General features: G+C 35.9%; 1 protein-coding gene across 12 annotated transcripts in view; it reads left to right on the forward strand.

The window, feature by feature from the left end:
* NRIP1 (nuclear receptor interacting protein 1) overlaps window positions 1-17,463 on the forward strand; it is a 190,684-nt gene that overhangs the window by 41,213 nt on the left and 132,008 nt on the right. For 8 of the 12 annotated variants that reach the window (XR_009563680.1, XR_009563682.1, XR_009563681.2 and 5 more), the window contains exon 3: window positions 3,921-4,044. The exons of 2 other annotated variants lie outside the window; for them this stretch is intronic. The gene's annotated coding sequence lies outside the window, so the exon portion shown is untranslated. Of the gene's footprint in view, window positions 1-3,920; window positions 4,045-4,745; window positions 5,097-16,230; window positions 16,251-17,463 lie in introns of those variants that run through there. 2 more of the 12 variants (XR_009563679.2, XM_060297896.1) reach the window with 2 other exon arrangements.

Genomic DNA, 17,463 nt, shown 5'->3' on the forward strand with positions numbered 1-17,463 from the left:
CCCAGTGTTAGAGGGGGAAAGCATTCAGTCTTTCACCAGTAAGTATGGTATCAGTTTTAGGCATGTGTCCCAGAAAGGAAAGATTATTTCACTTTGAAACAATCAACTAATGTAATATACCTTATCAAAAGAATGTAGGACAAAACTGCATGATTAGCTCAGTAGACACAGACAAAAAAGAAAGGAAGGAAACAGAAAACAAAATAACGAGTTTAAACAAAAGAGAGAGAGAGAGAGAGAGAAGCAGCAGCTACTTTGTATAAAATGGTGAGGAAAAGCTACTGTGAGGAGATGAGGAAAAGCTGGTATCTAAAAAACCTGGAGGCCTTAAAGTCACACAGAGAATAAAGTGGAGAGTAAGTAGTTCAGCACTAGGGTTTGCACTTGTCCTGTTCACTTTGTAATTCCAATACCTAGCACAGTGCCTTGCCCCTATAATTTGTTCTAATATCAAATACATAGTTTAGTATCTTGCTTTCTTGGCAGTCATATTCTGATCATCGTATCATGTCATTAAATATTCTTTGGAAACATATCTTTTAATGATTACATAATATTCCACAGTATAATTATAAGAAAGTTATTTGAATGTTTTATTATTCATAGACATGCTTCCTTCCTACATGATTTACAACACATCTGGCATATTTCATTGATTTGGATTTAAGGCTAATTTTTCCATTTACTAATAATCTATGATAGTGGTTTATTTTATATTATCTTTTGCTAATTTTTATTTAAGTATTCTTCTAATTTATCCTTCCTGTGGTCATATGTTTAGCTCAAAAGGGTTATAATAATGCTTTAATAGAGACCAACCATTAAAACAATTCTAGAATGTGGCAAAGTATCAGACATAAACTGTGGGCACTGAATATTTTTTCCTCTCTGCATGGAAAAATGTAGACTCGTGAACTTTATGTACTATTGCCAGGTGTTTTGCACTACCCAAATTGAGACTATGGTAAGTGAGTAGTACTAGAAAAAAGTCAGTAGTACTAGAAAAAAGTCAGTAGTACTAGAAAAAAGTCAGCTCCAGAGAACTGCCAAGGCCCTGTCTTGTTTTCAAGTAAAATATACCAGAGTTTGAATTCCACTTTAAGTTCTTACTAGTTTTGTGATTTGGGGTAACTTAAACTCAGTTTCCTCATCTATAAAATGAGGATTATAATCATCATCTCATAGGGTTGTATATAAAGGGTTTAGTGCAGTGTCTGTTAATAGTAACTGCCCAGTATATGAGAGCTGTCATTACCTTTTGTTTAAGTTTCTCACTGTCGCGGGAGTGCTGGTAAGAGTGGTAGCAGGAAGGGTTCCTTATGCTTCAAGGCTTTGTCAGCAGATACCAACCAGCTCCTCTGGAGGTATTTACTTTTACTCTTGTCAGGAATTGGTCGTTTCCTTTGGTGAATATGCCTGTTTAGAGACTATTTCTTGTCTGCTCATGTGCCAAAAAAGATACAGCCAAAAAGGTGGTATTTTATTTTATTATTTATTTATTTTTTTAAATTACATTTTGCAACTTTTTGTTTTTTAATTAATTAATTAATTTGGCTGTGTTGGGTCTTCGTTTCTGTGCGAGGGATTTCTCTAGTTGTGGCAAGTGGGGGCCACTCTTCATGGCGGTGCGCGGGCCTCTCCCTATCGTGGCCTCTCTTGTTGCGGAGCACAGGCTCCAGATGCGCAGCCTCAGTAGTTGCGGCTCACAGGCCTAGTTGCTCCGCGGCATGTGGGATCTTCCCAGACCATGGCTCGAACCCGTGTCCCCTGCATTGGCAGGCAGATTCTCAACCACTGCGCCACGAGGGAAGCCCCAAAAGGTGGTATTTTAAAGTAAATTAAGTTAGACCTTTTGACATCAACTTGTAGGTTACTCCTCCCATCATCCATAAATATAGTTATGGTTACTTTCTTTTCCAGCTTGAAAACAAAAGGTAATACATGTTTTTTTCAAGAAGGAAAGAAATGTGACTAAAAATTGAACAATTATAATGTTGACAAGGGGCAAGATGGGGTTGTCTTGGGTATAGATTCTGGGGACTGGGAATTTAGGACATTTCCAAGGCCCCTGGCGCATTCTAATAGAAATACTAAATTGATTGTAAATATGGTTATTTTTAAGTTCACGGGTAAAGTACTGCCTTGTAGTTATAGATTATCAGAAGTGATTTTTCCCTGCTCTCTCAGAATTCCTATCAGGATTTATAGTCAAGGTTCAGTTTGAGTCCAGGATCTATAATTTGGGGCATGACACTTAACCAGCCCTGCACACTGTTTGTTTCTCCTTCATAAAATGGGGTAGTGCCTTCTCTGCTTGTTTCACTGAGTTATGGAGATTCAGTGAGGTCTTGTCCATGAAGTGCATTGTAACTGGTAAAGCATATAGCTTACTAATTGTGACTCCAGTTCATCCTGTCAGACCTGCCCTTTTCTCGCTATTGTTTGTTAGGTCGCTGGTGAGGGTGACATGATAACCCAGAAATCTGTAATGTGCACTACATCCTAGGGGTGTTTGTTTTATACATATACTAGGGAGTGGACAGTGGTAGGCTGTTGCTATTTTCATCCTTTAATTTGTTTTATTTATTACAAAAGTAATATGCACTTATTGTAAAGAAACTAGAAAATATAAATCAGGAAAAAGGAAAAGAAAAAATCAGTTCTGCAAAAATAACTACTATATCTATTTTTGTATAATTTTAAAACAAAAATTCAGTTATGCTAAACATAATGTTGTTTCCCATTTTTATCACTTAATATATAATATAGTATATTATTCCATGAAACTTAATTACCTTATATAACATTTTAATGGCTATGTAGTACATAATGATATGCTTATAGCTAGATATTTGTACATATCCTCTATTTTTTTTCCAGTTAGGATAAATCCTACACTTGGAATTGCTACATCAAGGGGTATACAACATTTTAAGAAATATGATTTCTTTTTGCTTCATTGAGATGTAATTGACATATAATAAACTGCATATATTTAAGGCATACAGTTTGATAACTTTTGACATGTGTGTACGTATGCCCATGAAATCAGCACCACAATTAAGATAATACTCTTTTGTAATCCCTTCTTCTTGTACCTTTCCACCCTGCTATCCCCAGGCAACCACTGATCTGTTTACTCTCCCTGTAGATTAATTTGCATTTATTACATTTTTATGCAAATGGAGTCACACACTATGTATTCCTTTTTGTCTGGGTTCTTGCACTCAGCATAATTGTTTTGAAATTCATCCATATTGTTGTTTATATCAATAATATATCCTTTTTTGTTGCTGAATAGTAAATATTCCATTGTACGGATATACCATAATTCATTCACCTGTTGATGGGCATTTGAGTTGTTTCCAGTTTTTGGCTATTAAAAATAAAACTGCTTTGGACATTGGTGTACAAGTCTTCCTATGGACATAAAACATTTGATATTTATTACCGAATTTTGTGCTGAGAAGGTTACATAGGTAGTATTTTGAAACAGACAAAGCTTAATATGAAAGAAACTAGCTATTTTTTTTCTTCCTTTTTAAAAAAAATTTGGAAATACATCCTTGGGAGGATTTAGAATTTTTACATGTAACTTAACTGAATTCGTTTGATAGAAATTTGAAATTAACAAAGGTTAATAAGTGCATCCTAGCAACTATAAACCTTTTTCACAGTTTGTTTTCTTGAAGCATCTACTTTTATCAAGTAAATGTATTATCTAGAAACCAAAAACCTTTTGCTTTCCTTTAGTGATCAATTTATATTTCATAAACAGTCCATATTTTTCTGTCAAATGACTCTTTCTGTATTGTACTTGAACAAGAAAAGATACTGAGAAAAGTTTACAGAACTTCACAAAAGATATTCCAGAATCTGGTTTGGAATTGATGCCAAGCTATCTTTTTCCTCTTCTTAAGATACACACTAGATTGAAGGAGGAGTGGGGAATCTGAAGACTCCAAATGGCATCAGAGCTACTTTTCAACAGCCTTCTCAGTTTCCTTTCTCAGAAAGCAGAGACTCAATCCTTGGAGACGGATGGTGAGAATATTTTTCCTGAGTTCATAAGGCTTAATCATCGTGACTTTAATATATTTCAGACAGTCCTTTCTTAGTTACGAATTAGCTTATAATCACCAGATTTGTATTTTGTGCTTTATCTGTGCAAATTACTTCATTAGGCAGTGTTTTTTGTTTGTTTGTTTTTTTAAGTGAATAGGATACACTCTCATAGCTAAGGAACTTACAGGGAAAGAATAAATATAGATAGGTAAATAAAATCAAACAGCAGAAAGACGTTAAATGCCATGAGAAAAACACAAGCAATATTCTTGAGAATTCACAGGTGTAGATTACTTCTGGAGATAGGGATTAAGATGTTTGAAAGAATAGCATTTATGTTGATGATGCTTAATTTGTTTTTACCAAAAACAAGGGAAAATGGATAGTTAATAGAAAACCGAAAATAGCAATCTGATTTCAGATAAAAAAGTTAATTATTGTTTGGAGGAAAAATAGAAGGATATTTGGTTATTGTGGGCTTATTATAGTATAAGTCAGTGATTAGTTTTTGAATTATATAAAATGGTTACCTCTTACAGGGCAAATGATACTGTATCAGCATTTCTGAGAAATGATTTAAAAATCTGATTAAATTATCATAAGTAGGTGGGCAATGCAACAGAAAGAGATGAGTGAGTGGCTAATTCTACTTGGATTAACTTGCTTGTTTTCTGGTATAGCTACAACCTAAATGAATCGGTCATGCCTTAAGCTCTTGGACCTTATGCTGCTCACGCATGGGCAGAAGAACTACAAGTAAACTGGGAAAAGCCACAGTGATTGATTATTGTGCTCATAATTAGTTGTTTGGAAGAGAGATAGCAGATAGACTATCCTAAATTCATGGTGTTTTAATGGGCCATGATGTTTCAAAAGGGGGATGGCAACTTTGAACCAGATTTGTCCTCTACCTGTAAGCATAATATGGTTGGCACAGTGATAATACTAACTCCTTTTCCTTCACTGTTGTGATTATGTTCAGAAAATCTAGTGATGAAGTTTTTATTTTAATCATTCAACTTCTGTCTTATTTTAATTACTCTGCTTATTCTTTCTTGTAATTTCAGCAAGGAAATCTGTAAAACATTATACTTATTAAATAAAAATGCTATAAAACTATTAGTAATTATTGGTTGCTAGTCATTTTTCACATTATCACTTATTATTTTTTCCTCTAAATTGAGATTTTAAATCTACCTAACTTTTATTTATAAATATTAAAAGTTCTTTCATTCAGGTATAATTATGTGGTAATGTCTGATAGTCTGAAATCTGCTTTTATATTTGTTGAAACATAGTTGATATTGAACCCCAATTGTCAACTTTTAATTCTGTTAAAATGAAAATTATAATTATGCATATTCTTGTGACCAGCAAGATATAATTATATCTTGTTTGTTGTTCTTAATTTTCATCACCCTTGTTTTGTGGTAAGCACCAACCACTTTTAACAGTTGGTAAATAAATTGTAGGTAGCCAGATGGTAAATATACATAGCCAATAAATTGTCCTTGAAAAATGATCAAATCTAGATCTTTCTTCCAGATAGAAGATGGATTATTTAGAATACACAATGAACAACTTTGAAAGCAATTAAAGTTGAATTATTAGTGATTATCTATATCATTTATATATATTTTAAAACATTTCAAGATTTTAAAAGTGAATATGTTAAGTGTGTTTTTTCGAAAGTGTGTTTTGTTAAACAGTTTTTCCTTTTGAATGAGGAACCCGTGGTCAAATAAGTTTGGGAGATGTTGCATCATAGTATATAATACCTGTTCACTAGAACTGACATTAGCCAGTGGACTGTCAGTCTCCAAAAGGAGTATCTAGTCCTTTTGGACAGAGATACTGTCCTTCAGATACAGAGTCCAGTACTCTGTCGTATAGCTAGTATACGACAGAGTACAGTTGAAGACTCTGGACTAATATATTTCATAAGGTTTTACTATAGTTTGTTTGTCATACAGCTCCACTTTGAAACCAGTCGTGTTATATTTTTAGGTATAGTGATGTCCTGAATGAGAGGCCAAAGAGGATGATTAGGAAAAAAGGAAAAGGATTTGATTAATTGAATATTGCAAACCATATGAAACATGAAGTGTTTATAAAGCTTCTTAGTATCTTAGACCAAGATTTCCCTTACTCACTTGATAGCTCCCCCTTTTGAAAGAAATAGTCACCCCATCTAAGTCACAAAATAAAATCACCCTTTATTGTACTTTAGAGGACTCCATGTGCTTTCTGTGCTCTGTTCACCTCAGTGCGTAACGTTTATTAGCTAATTTTGATAAATATTGATAATACAAAAGTTAATATCTTGGGTAGAATTAGGTAATTGACCATAAATCAGTTTAGTTTAAAACACTTGAATATACTCATTTTCTAAGTGGAGTTTTTTTTTGTTATAGCTCATGATTTCTCACTGAGAAGAGTGCTTTTTTGTACAATTTTCCCTAGTTCAGTTAAGTTGTTGATGACTATTTCAACAGATGTCTTAAGTGTTAAAACTTTTATGTCCTATATAGTATCTATATGAAGAGATGAAAATGTGGGCTGGTGAGTTCTAACAGATTGGGTTAGCAATCCAATTGGTTGGATTGTGAGGCTAATTGTCAACATGGAAAGTCTTCCCCAAACTTTATATAACACTCCTCAAAGTAAGGTTTTTAATTTAAGAAATAATACTTTAAAAAAGGTGTTTAAACTTCTATACAAAGTTTTCAATGAGGACATGGTACTGGTGAAAGCAAGATCAATCCAGAATCTGGGTGAGTCACTGCGGTTGGGGTTAATTGCCGTAAACTAACTTGGCTATCTCACTGATGTTTCCCTGGATTCGTGGACAACCTGGGCAAGAAACTTTGGGTGTTCAGCTCAAATGAAGCATCGTTAGTTTCCGACATAGCTTCCACCCACTCTTTAGTTTCCTTTCCCATGACCAGCATCTTGGTTCAGAGTTCTTTTCTCATCTGGAGCTCTTATGCTGCTAAGCCTCCATACTGATGTCCTTGCTCCAGTCTCTCACAGGCGCTAGATCTTCCCCAAACTCCAATTTGCTGTGTTACTCCTTTGATCAAAATAATTCAACGATCCCAGTAGCATAATGACCATAGAAAAATAACAGACCTTCTTTAATCAATCCTAATTTACCATTACAATGGGAAACATTCATATAATTAACATTTTTCTGAATTTGATGTCTTTGAAGAATTGATTTTCCCTAAGTCTTTTACTTAATACCTTAATTGACATAACTAACATTATTCTGGGAGGAAGATTCCCACTATACCAAGCCTCTGGGTCAACTAAGGTTTTTTTCCCTCTCCCATGAAAGGTTTCAAATGAGGTAATTAAAATAATTTTAAAATGTGTTGATTAAAGTGTCAATTCACTTTCTCTTCTTACACAGACCGTAGTCTTTTTTTACTTAAATTAACCGTGTTGAACCTGATAATTTTCCTTGATTCTCTGGTACATTTGCCCTTCAACCACATGGCCTGTGGTTTGCACATCTGAAATTGGTGTGATTCTAACAGTAGAGCTTATTATGCACTTTATTCAGATAATTAGACTCTCCCCATTCTAGATTAGAGACTACTAGTAATTTTCAAACCCTATTTATTTTCTCTTTTGCATTTACTTAATAGAGAGATTGTTGATAGTACAATCTATGCAAGCTTCTAGCTTGAAGCTTTTATCTCCCGCTATTGCTACTCCCTCATTCCTGCCATCTTGCAGCCTGTCCACTAAGCTTCTCGAAATATTTGTGGTGATGGGCGAGTTTTTGTTTTGTTGTTTTTGCTTCATTATTTTAGTAAATCACTTTTATTGTGTTTTTAAGAAGCTTCTATCTCTGGCAGATGGGAAATTAAGAAACAAACATACAAATTATACATCCAAATCTTTCATCATTAAATTCAAAAGACATCAAATTACTTTGTCAAATTGTATAAAAGTTTCTAATTACTTGTAGTTTGTGTTCTTTAAGTGGATTACCTAAAGTTTCTAGAACATACTGTGTACTGCTGTGCTTCCCTGCTGGGACTGATGCTCCTCCCACTGCCTAAAGGATGTTTTTCACTTCTTTTCAAATTGGCAAAGCCTCACCTTTGTTAGAGCCAGTTCACATGCCACCTCTGTGGAGTGCCTTCACTAAAAAAAGTGTTGCCTGCCTTCTCACCCCATCTTCTTCCCAAGAATTTGCCCTTCCGTGCTTTTTTCCGCTTTGTTCATACCTTCTCTTATAGTACTATCTCATTATGTCACTGATTATATTTTTTCCTGACAAGATTGGGTCCACAAAAGGCTAGTTTATCGCTTAATTATCCTTCTCTCCTTAGCTCTCAACACACAGCAGCTTCTTTATAAATATCTGTGGAGTCGTTACTTCGTGTAAATTCAGAATAGCACTGACCATGGAAAGATGGGAGATATTTCATATCCCCTGTAGGCTTTTTAAAAGGTCATGCTTTTCTTTTCCCACCAGAGTTTTGGAAGCATTTCTGCACAGAGAACAATGTTTATCTGTCATAGTTATAATGTAAGTTCTTGAGAATCAGGAAGTAGAGATTTCATTTGAAGAGTAGAACCAAGATTGTACTTCTCAAGAAGCACTTCTTTACTGTTGCGGCTCAGCAGCAGTTCTCAAACTTCTTGTCTCAGGACCCTTTCATACTCTTAAAATATTGAGAACCCCAGAGAGTTTTTGTTTATGAGGGTCATATCAGCCGATATTTACCATATTAAAAATTTAAACTGAGAAAAATTTTAAAACACAGAAGTACACAAGGATGCACTCCAGTAGCCATCAACACAGTGCCATACATCCTGTAGCCCCAGACAAACTCCACTGTAGAGTTATGAGAGAAAGAGACAGGAAAGCAGATAACAGTTTAGTGTTATGAAAATAGTGTTGACCTCACGTTCCTCCTGAATGGATCATGGGTACCCTTGGAGTCCCTGGACCACACTTTGAGAACTGCTGCTTTACAGGAATTCACTTTAATTGCCAACAGAATATTCTGTATTTTTATTTCAATAATGTTTTAACCTAGCTTTTGTGTTTGTGGGTTAGTATTAATAAATTGCCTTTTTTTTTTTTATATGTCTGCATGGTCTATCATGTTACCCACTCTTCTATTAATGTCTAGACATAGAATGTGCTGGAACCTATTACCAGTGTTGGCTTGGCAGCTGTAAGAAGGAGATGCTTACTCAAGGAGAAGTAATTTTATTTGTGGATACTCAGTAAGATCATTCCTAGTTATGCCCTGTCAGTACCCTGGCTTTTTTGTTTTTTAATTAATTTATCTTTTAACATCTTTATTGGAGTATAATTGCTTTACAGTGGTGTGTTAGTTTCTGCTGTATAACAAAGTGAATCAGCTATATGCATACGTATATCCCCGTATCCCCTCCCTCTTGCATCTCCCTCCCACCCTCCCTATCCCAACCCTCTAGGTGGTCACAAAGCACCAAGCTGATCTCCCTGTGCCATGCGGCTGCTTCCCACTAGCTATCTGTTTCACATTTGGTAGTGTATATATGTCCATGCCACTCTCTCACTTCATCCCAGCTTACCCTTCCCCCTCCCCGTGTCCTCAAGTCCATTCTCTACATCTGTGTCTTTATTCCTGTCCTGCCCCTAGGTTCATGAGAACCTTTTTTTTTTTTTTTTTAAGATTCCATATATATGTGTTAGCGTACAGTATTTGTTTTTCTCTTTCTGACTTGCTTCACTCTGTATGACAGACTCTAGGTCCGTCCACCTCACTGCAGATAACTCAGTTTTGTTTCTTTTTATGGCTGAGTAATATTCCATTGTATATATGTACCACATCTTCTTTATCCATTCATCTGTCGATGGGCATTTAGGTTACTTCCACGTCCTGGCTGTTGTAAATAGTGCTGCAGTGAAAATTGTGAGTACCTTGGCTTTTAAGTGCTAATCCTTTTTATGACTTGTGAACCTCCAAATACTTCTTCTGTGATGATTCTCTGTACTCCAGAGGGTTTGGAGATTTGGTCATTTTCTTAATTATTTCACAAAGTAAAGTTTGTATCTTTTTCAGGGGAGTGAGAAGTCTTCCCTTGGAAATCTTTTCTTCTGGTCTCCTTTGTTTGACCTTCCCCTCCATTTGCCTCAGCCTGATCCCTGATGCTGGCTCTCCTTTTCTGAAAGTGCTGTCTGCTTTCTGGTAGACAGTTACTTGGCCCTAGTGACTCCTGTTCTTTTTTACTCCCTACCTTCTTACCTTGGCTGATACTCCGTTAAGTTCTTTCTGAGGTCTTAGCAGGACAGTTAGTCTCTTACACTATTTGATGACTCTCTTCAAATTAAAAGGGTACTTACTGGTTCTTCCCCGGAGAGTTTTGGGAATGCATTGTGTGTACCTGTCAGCTGCATGGGAACACCAAGATGGCTGCTCATTCAGACTCTTGTTAATTCACTGACAGTTCAATATTCTGTTTACGCATTATCTTTTTATTGTGTGGTGTCATGGTGTGAGCTGTAATTTGGGGATTTATCATTATGAGTGATAAACTAGAAGCACAAAGCTGATAGAATGTTGGGAACTTTTTATTTTTTAATTCTGTGTCCTAAACATAGTAGGCAGTCAGTAAATGTTTGCTTAGTTAATTTTATTTTCATTAGTGTTGATGAAACTCTGAGCTCCAACAACGACCTTATGGTTTAAGCCAGGTCTCTCCCTTTTATAGCCAAGGGAGCTATGCCATCACACTGTTCTGAAAAAGTACATGTCGCTGCCTTATCAGCAGAATCCTTACCCGATACTTAATGAAGATTGCCATTTGAAATATACAAAATTCAAATCTCCAACAGAATTCTGATTCTGACTCTTTGTTGAATACCTCCTCAAGAGTTCTTAGTTTTCTTGAAAATTCGTTATGTCATGTTACCACAGTGTTTTACAAACCTGGGCTTGAGTCACCATAATTTTTTTCTTCCTTTTTTGATTTAATGAATGTGGTATTAAAAATACCCTATTTTATAACACTATTTCTGTGATATAAATTGCTTACTAAATATTTAAACCAAGCTTCATTGTTTTTCAGAGTTGTCTTGTTTCTTCAACTCTCCTTCCCCTGCCTTATTTTGACTGTGTTTTCTTCTTTGCACTAATTTGCTTCAATTACTTTTCCCCTCCAAGCCATCAACAACTCTACAGCTTCTGTTTTTGTTTTTGTCTTTTAACATGCATTTAGTCATACCATTGCCCGTAAACCTACTGCTCACTAGATAAAGGCCAGCTCCTTGGCATGACCTTGATTCAAAGTCCTTGGTCCTGATTGCGTTTTCAGCCTAATCTCTAGTCACATTGGACCACCGCGTCCTGTATCACACTCAGCAATACCCTGCCTTTAGGTGCTGTTTTTGTAACCTAGAGTGACTGCCATTCTCTTATGCCTACTCATTTTTTTTAACCATCATTGACCACCACCTAGGGCACAGACACAGATAAGCTGAAAACTTAGTTACAGCCCACTCTGTTCCTAGAGTACTTTTTGCAAACTTGAGCCGTTGCATTTAGCACATAAACTCTGTCTTCTTTTGCACAGTGACTAAAGAAAAATTCACATGTACTGTTCACTCTCATATACCTACTGGGTGTTCCTTCCTACCCCATTTGTATGCCATTTGGGAAGGCATACCTGAACTCAAGTGAGTTTGGTTGCCACTCAGCATAATCTTGAACTCAGTCTATTTTTTTAAATGGGTATAATTTGCAACCTATTGGACCTTAATACATGGTACACCTTACACTAAATACTCTTTACAACTAATTATGACGTGTCTTGTATCTGATGATGAGAAACTAACATCATAAGGTGGAGATACACTAATTTTAAGTTATTGCATTTTAAATATTATAGCTGTTTGTTCCCCTAGATTATTTCTTGAGAGCTGTAGCTACTAAATTAAACTTTAAGGGTATTGCAGGGAAGACTCACACCCTCTGCTGGTATTAATACCCTCTCTTTTGGCCTGCATTGGAAATACTGTAACATTACAATAAAAAAGTGTTCTGCTGATTGCTTATAATAAGACTGAGATTGCCTTATCTTGTTTTACGTATGTTCACTTTCACTATTCTGATTTTTCCCCCTCTTACCAGTGTATTCATCATGCTAGGAATAAGGAATTTAGTAAACATATCACGTAATTTTTTTCCCTGTTTTAATTTTAGTAAGCTGTATGCAACATGCATGACGTTTATGACTTAACCAGCTAAAAGCTTGTTCTTTTAAAAAAAATGCAAGACATTAATGTTGATGGAAATATACTCTCTTAATGTTAACCTATCACTTGCTGCAAATCTAAAAGATAACAGATAGACTCTTTTAAGTCTTCCATTCACTACACAAAAATATGAGCCAGAAAAAAATTCCACCCGAATTCAATGGGAGGGTTTAGTTTTAAGGACTAATAGCTGCCTCATCCTTTGTGATTGCTTGCTTACATAATTTGTTATGAAAGAATGCTTCTAGGTAAACTGTGTCTCCAGAATGCTTGTGATTTGTTCTGTTTTGCTTGGGAAAGGGTTAAGAGGAGACAACATCCTGTCAAAGACCTTGTTTTTAATTTTGCTTCTCACACTGGCACAGATCCTGCTAAGAGCAGCCCAGATTAGTTCGGAAAACCTTTGAAGAGATTTAAGATGTCCTTCAGCCAGTTTGAAGGTTTTTGTCTTGCAAATCCAGTACAAGGGCGCCTGCAGGCATCTCGACCCTTGCTGTGCTGCTGATGCAGCTCAAGGTCACACTAACCCGCCCTGTGACATTCAACAACAACAAAAAATTATGCGGTGAAACTGCTTCAGCGTTCAGCCAGCCAACAACTTCCTTTAGTGAGGAACTGAGGAAGAAGTCTTTTTTTTCTCCCCCTCTTTTTCTTTTTCTGGGGGCTCTGTGAATTTTTGCTGTAGGAAATAATCCTGGATTTCTGGTATGTGTGATGACAAGGTCATTTCTTAATTAGAACACATGTAAAGAACAAAGCTAAATGGCTTCAAAACAGCTTTGTAGTTGATGGAGAGGATTTAAATTATTTAAAGAGATAGTCACCCGTGTATGATGAAAGCTGAATTCTAAAGGCATTAACTCCTTCATTCCTGTCTATATGCCATTACTTTGAATTCCTTAGTCTGACTTTTAGAAGGTTGCGTTCTAAACTTAAGAAAATTTATAAATGGCCGTTTTTTAACAGGGTGAAACATAATTTATAAATCAAATTCTTGGATAAACTTTTAATGGAGAAGTTTTCTCCCCACAACATTTATCTCCTGGAAATTTTATCAAATGGTTTGGTTTAGGAAGTAGGAATCAGAAACTTTTTCTGCTGGCAACTGTGATTTATTTATAATGTGTTGGGGAGGGTTGAATAAAATGCTTCTTTATCACCTCACCTTCTCTGCCTCACTTTTACATTTGTGATTTGGAATTATAGTAAATCACTTTGCCCTGAGTCTTTAGAAAATATAGCACATATCGTTCAGGTTTCTCAACTTTCAAAGAACTGGTGTAAAAAGACACACGTGTTTTTCCTAAGGGGGAAGAAAAGCAGTTTTAGTTTAAAATGGACTTTAAGAAAGTTGTTTGTGAACATAACGTGACTTTTTTGAGGCACAATGAAACCATGTCCATAAACAAAGCCATATTGGCCTCCCTCTCCTCTGTGGGACTTGTTTCCCCATTTTGTTCCTCCTTTGTTAGCTGTGAGTGCTAAGTACCAGACATTAGTTGGAAAGAGTCCAAGTAAATTGGCTTTCTAAGCTTACGACTTAATGCATATCACCTCTATAGGATTAGAGCAGAATAATCAGAGAAGTTAATTTTATAGTTGATACTTTTTTGTGTGTATCATACATAGAAGCGCATCTTGCAGTTATTCCTTTATACACAAAATCACATCTCACATCATGTAGAGAAACTTTACTTTAACATTATGATATTAACATACGTTTTCTCAGAATTTGGTTGTTGCTTTCTTAAAGAAGATGTCTCCCTGTACGTTGTGACCAGAGTAGATCCAGGGCACATACTTCAGGAAGGTGGATATGATATTTTAAGTGTGATTATTTGAACTGATATTTTGGACTTTGTGGCCAACAAATAACTAAGTTTCAGGGGATAGCCTGATGGATTGTATTAGAGGAACGGTTTAGAATTGACTAGATTTAATATTCTGGAAGATTTTCTCCTGTCAAGAAGCAGTGTATTTGGGTCCTCCATGAAAAGTAAAAAGGTATATACACTTTTAGCTTAGGGCTATTTTAAAGGATTTTAGGTTTGCCAGAAGAAAATGCTGGAGGGAAATCGACATGCAAGGAAATGGGTAGTGCGATTCTGCGCATCCCTGCCCTTGCATGGAGTCTGGTATGCCCTTATGTCATGTATGACCCAAGCTCACCTGCTAGTAATTTCTAATTTACTGTCCTAATTCATCGATTTGTTATCGCTAATTGTTCTTCATTTACTTCTGTGTAGTTTCCAGTACCTAAAGGGTTGAAAGGTTGCTGTAACTGGCACCCGCAGCTGCTCTTTCTTTTGACAGGGGATAATTTTGCAGCCTATGCTTTGTGTGACAGCTGCCTAATTGGGCATTCTCCCCTTGTAGCAAGCCTGCCTTCTCCAGCCTCCCCGCTGACAAATGGTGGTGGATTATAGATGAGGACACGCTGACCCATACGACCTTGCTGAGGCAGCGGGGAGGGGCCTCCTGCTACTTGAGGGAAGCTTTAGGTCATTTAGAGGACAAGGTCACTAGCCAGGTGGGGAAATGACATGATATCACATGACAGTAGCCTGATGACATGGTCAGTGTGTCAAGGACAAATGCATCAGTCTCGGTTAAACATTATTGCAATACTTCATAGAAGGCTTAGTATTTCTTAATTGTTCTGCTGATTTTTTTTTTTTTTTTTTAGAAAAAGGAAGAGTGCAGAATAAGACACGTGTATTTTAGCAGTTTAAAGCAGTTGTTTACATGAAAATAGAGCTGGTTTAGAAAGCCTCCTCATAATTTTCTCCAGTCATCCAGAGTGTTTTGTTCTTAATTATTGTTTAGTTTGCAGTCCTTTGACTATCGGTACTTTTCAAGAGTTACTTGAAAATTAAGGCAGGCACATAAAAATGAGGCATTGCTATATTGTTAAAAAATATTTAACAACTTCTGTCATCACCCTACTCAATGATTGGCATACCTTTTCATATTTCGAATAAAAGAAAAGTAAGCCAAGTGAAAATGCTTAATTGAAAGGAACCTCAAAACTCTGGATTAATGAGATCATAAATACCACCATGCCGTCATAATTATAAAATGCTAAAGATGTTTTTTAAGTAATTTTTTGAGACCTGAAAATATTTGTTAAATACCATGGGATTATATTTAATGTAAAAACTAAAAGATAAATGAAGATCTTTTAGATATCTTTTCACTATTGGTAATATACATGTTTTTCTTGGATAAGTGGATTTGAGCTATTATAATACCCTTTTTTAAGTGCAAACTCTTAAGAATCCTTGCTGAGTCTGTTAACCCTATATTAATACTTGAAAGAGTAAGTCCATGTAAACTGTATTGGATAGTCCAATTTAGAAAAATGCCTTCTTTTAAAAACAGTGAACAGTTTAATGCAAAAAATATTGTTCATGATTCTTGTTTTCTGGAAAAAAAAAAAATTGTTGTTGGGTACCGTTGAATCTAAGCCCTCAGTTCTATGGGAGATAATTTTATGCCCCTGAGGTAAAAAACTATCAGTGGTAAAAGTGTGATGAATTAGTTCACTGAAGTAGACACATCTGTATTTTCATGGTTTGTGCATGGTGTATGAGTGTGTGTGTGTGTGTGTGTGTGTGTGTGTTTAATTTTGACCGTGCTGTGCATGTGTTTAGCTGCTCTCAAACTCTGACTCAGGCTTGGTGGAGGTTTAATCCTGTGCCCTTGTACACGTAGACTTGATTAGTAGTTGTGGTTATCTCAGCAGAAGACATACCGCCCTCTTCCTTGTATTGGTCGGGACCTGGGCATTGGGGAGTCAAGGCAAAGGAGAAAGAAAAGAGATTTTCCATTAGTATTCTGTGAAAGCCTTACTGTCTGCAGAACAAATTGATTGCTCCGGTGTACCTGTGCTTGGCACCACTGCTGTGAAAGAAAGGTAGGGTTGTAATCTGTTTTATTGTATTACATATTGTGACACTCCAGGAATATTTAACACGCGCTCTTTCTATGGCACGTGCTATAAGTCTAAGTTTAAAAAAGGAAGTAAATGAATGGAAAGTATGCAAGAGCAGTGGGTTACAGCTTTATTTACTTCAGACCATGAGAGTTCATTCGAATAAGATCATTTTGCTGAAAGCATCGCTGGGAACGTAACCTGATTGATAACAAAACACTATAAAGTGTTCTGAGGCACTAATCTGTTTCACTGCTTGAAACGTGTCAGGCAGAGATGAAATTCTAGCCAGTAATGTAAAATTTTAAGCACAAGATGAATGGGAGAAGTCAGGGAGGTGGTTATGAACCTAATTAGTTTAGGAAATGATTTTTAATTATTTTCCAGTACGTTATGTTGTTAAAGGTCCTACATAACGTGATGCAGAGAATAGGAAAGAGATTTTCATTAAAAAAAGAAAAAAAAAAGGTAGCCACTATACCACCTTAAGCTACATTAAAGAAATTAAGAAATGTATTTAGTTTATTCTTTCACTAGTTTTGTTGTATAAATATTGTACTGTTTGATTCTGCTGTGGGAAAGGAAATTGCAATGTTTCTTCCAGTTTTTTTTTTATATATATTAATTCTGTGAACGTTCTTCGGATAGAGACTTATGGTGTAAAATTTGGGATTTCTTAATATGAATTGAATAAATGTTTTAATATTTCACAAAATGATTGAAGCACCTATGATTGGGGTTTGACCCCTTGCCATTTTCAGGCACTCTTGAGATGTTGTCGTAGCTGCACTCTTCAGGTTATGTGAAAATCTGTACTGTGAGGGTAGAGGAGAAATTCCTCTTGTCCAAGTCTCCTGCCTTGTGTGAACTGCAAGTGCCCTTTGCCTCTTCTGTCCCTGTCCTGATCCTTCGATTACAATCAGAGCACTTGATTTAGGAGAGAGAGCAAGCAAAATAGTTCACTGATGGAATTAAAGTTGTTTTCCATTGTTTCCTTTTATGTTCTTAAAATCAGTATATAGCTTTACATTTTTTAGATTACATTTCACTCCCATTTAAATGTGTGAGTAATTGTTCTGCATATACTAATTATACATTGTAAAAACATTCTGATACGGAAGATGGGTGTAATCAGAGGCCATGGATATTGGTCTCGACTATTCCCAGGTACTTTTGTAGAAAAATGTGTGAATGG

This window comes from Globicephala melas, chromosome 4, assembly GCF_963455315.2.
Source record: "Globicephala melas chromosome 4, mGloMel1.2, whole genome shotgun sequence".
NCBI lineage: Eukaryota > Metazoa > Chordata > Mammalia > Artiodactyla > Delphinidae > Globicephala > Globicephala melas.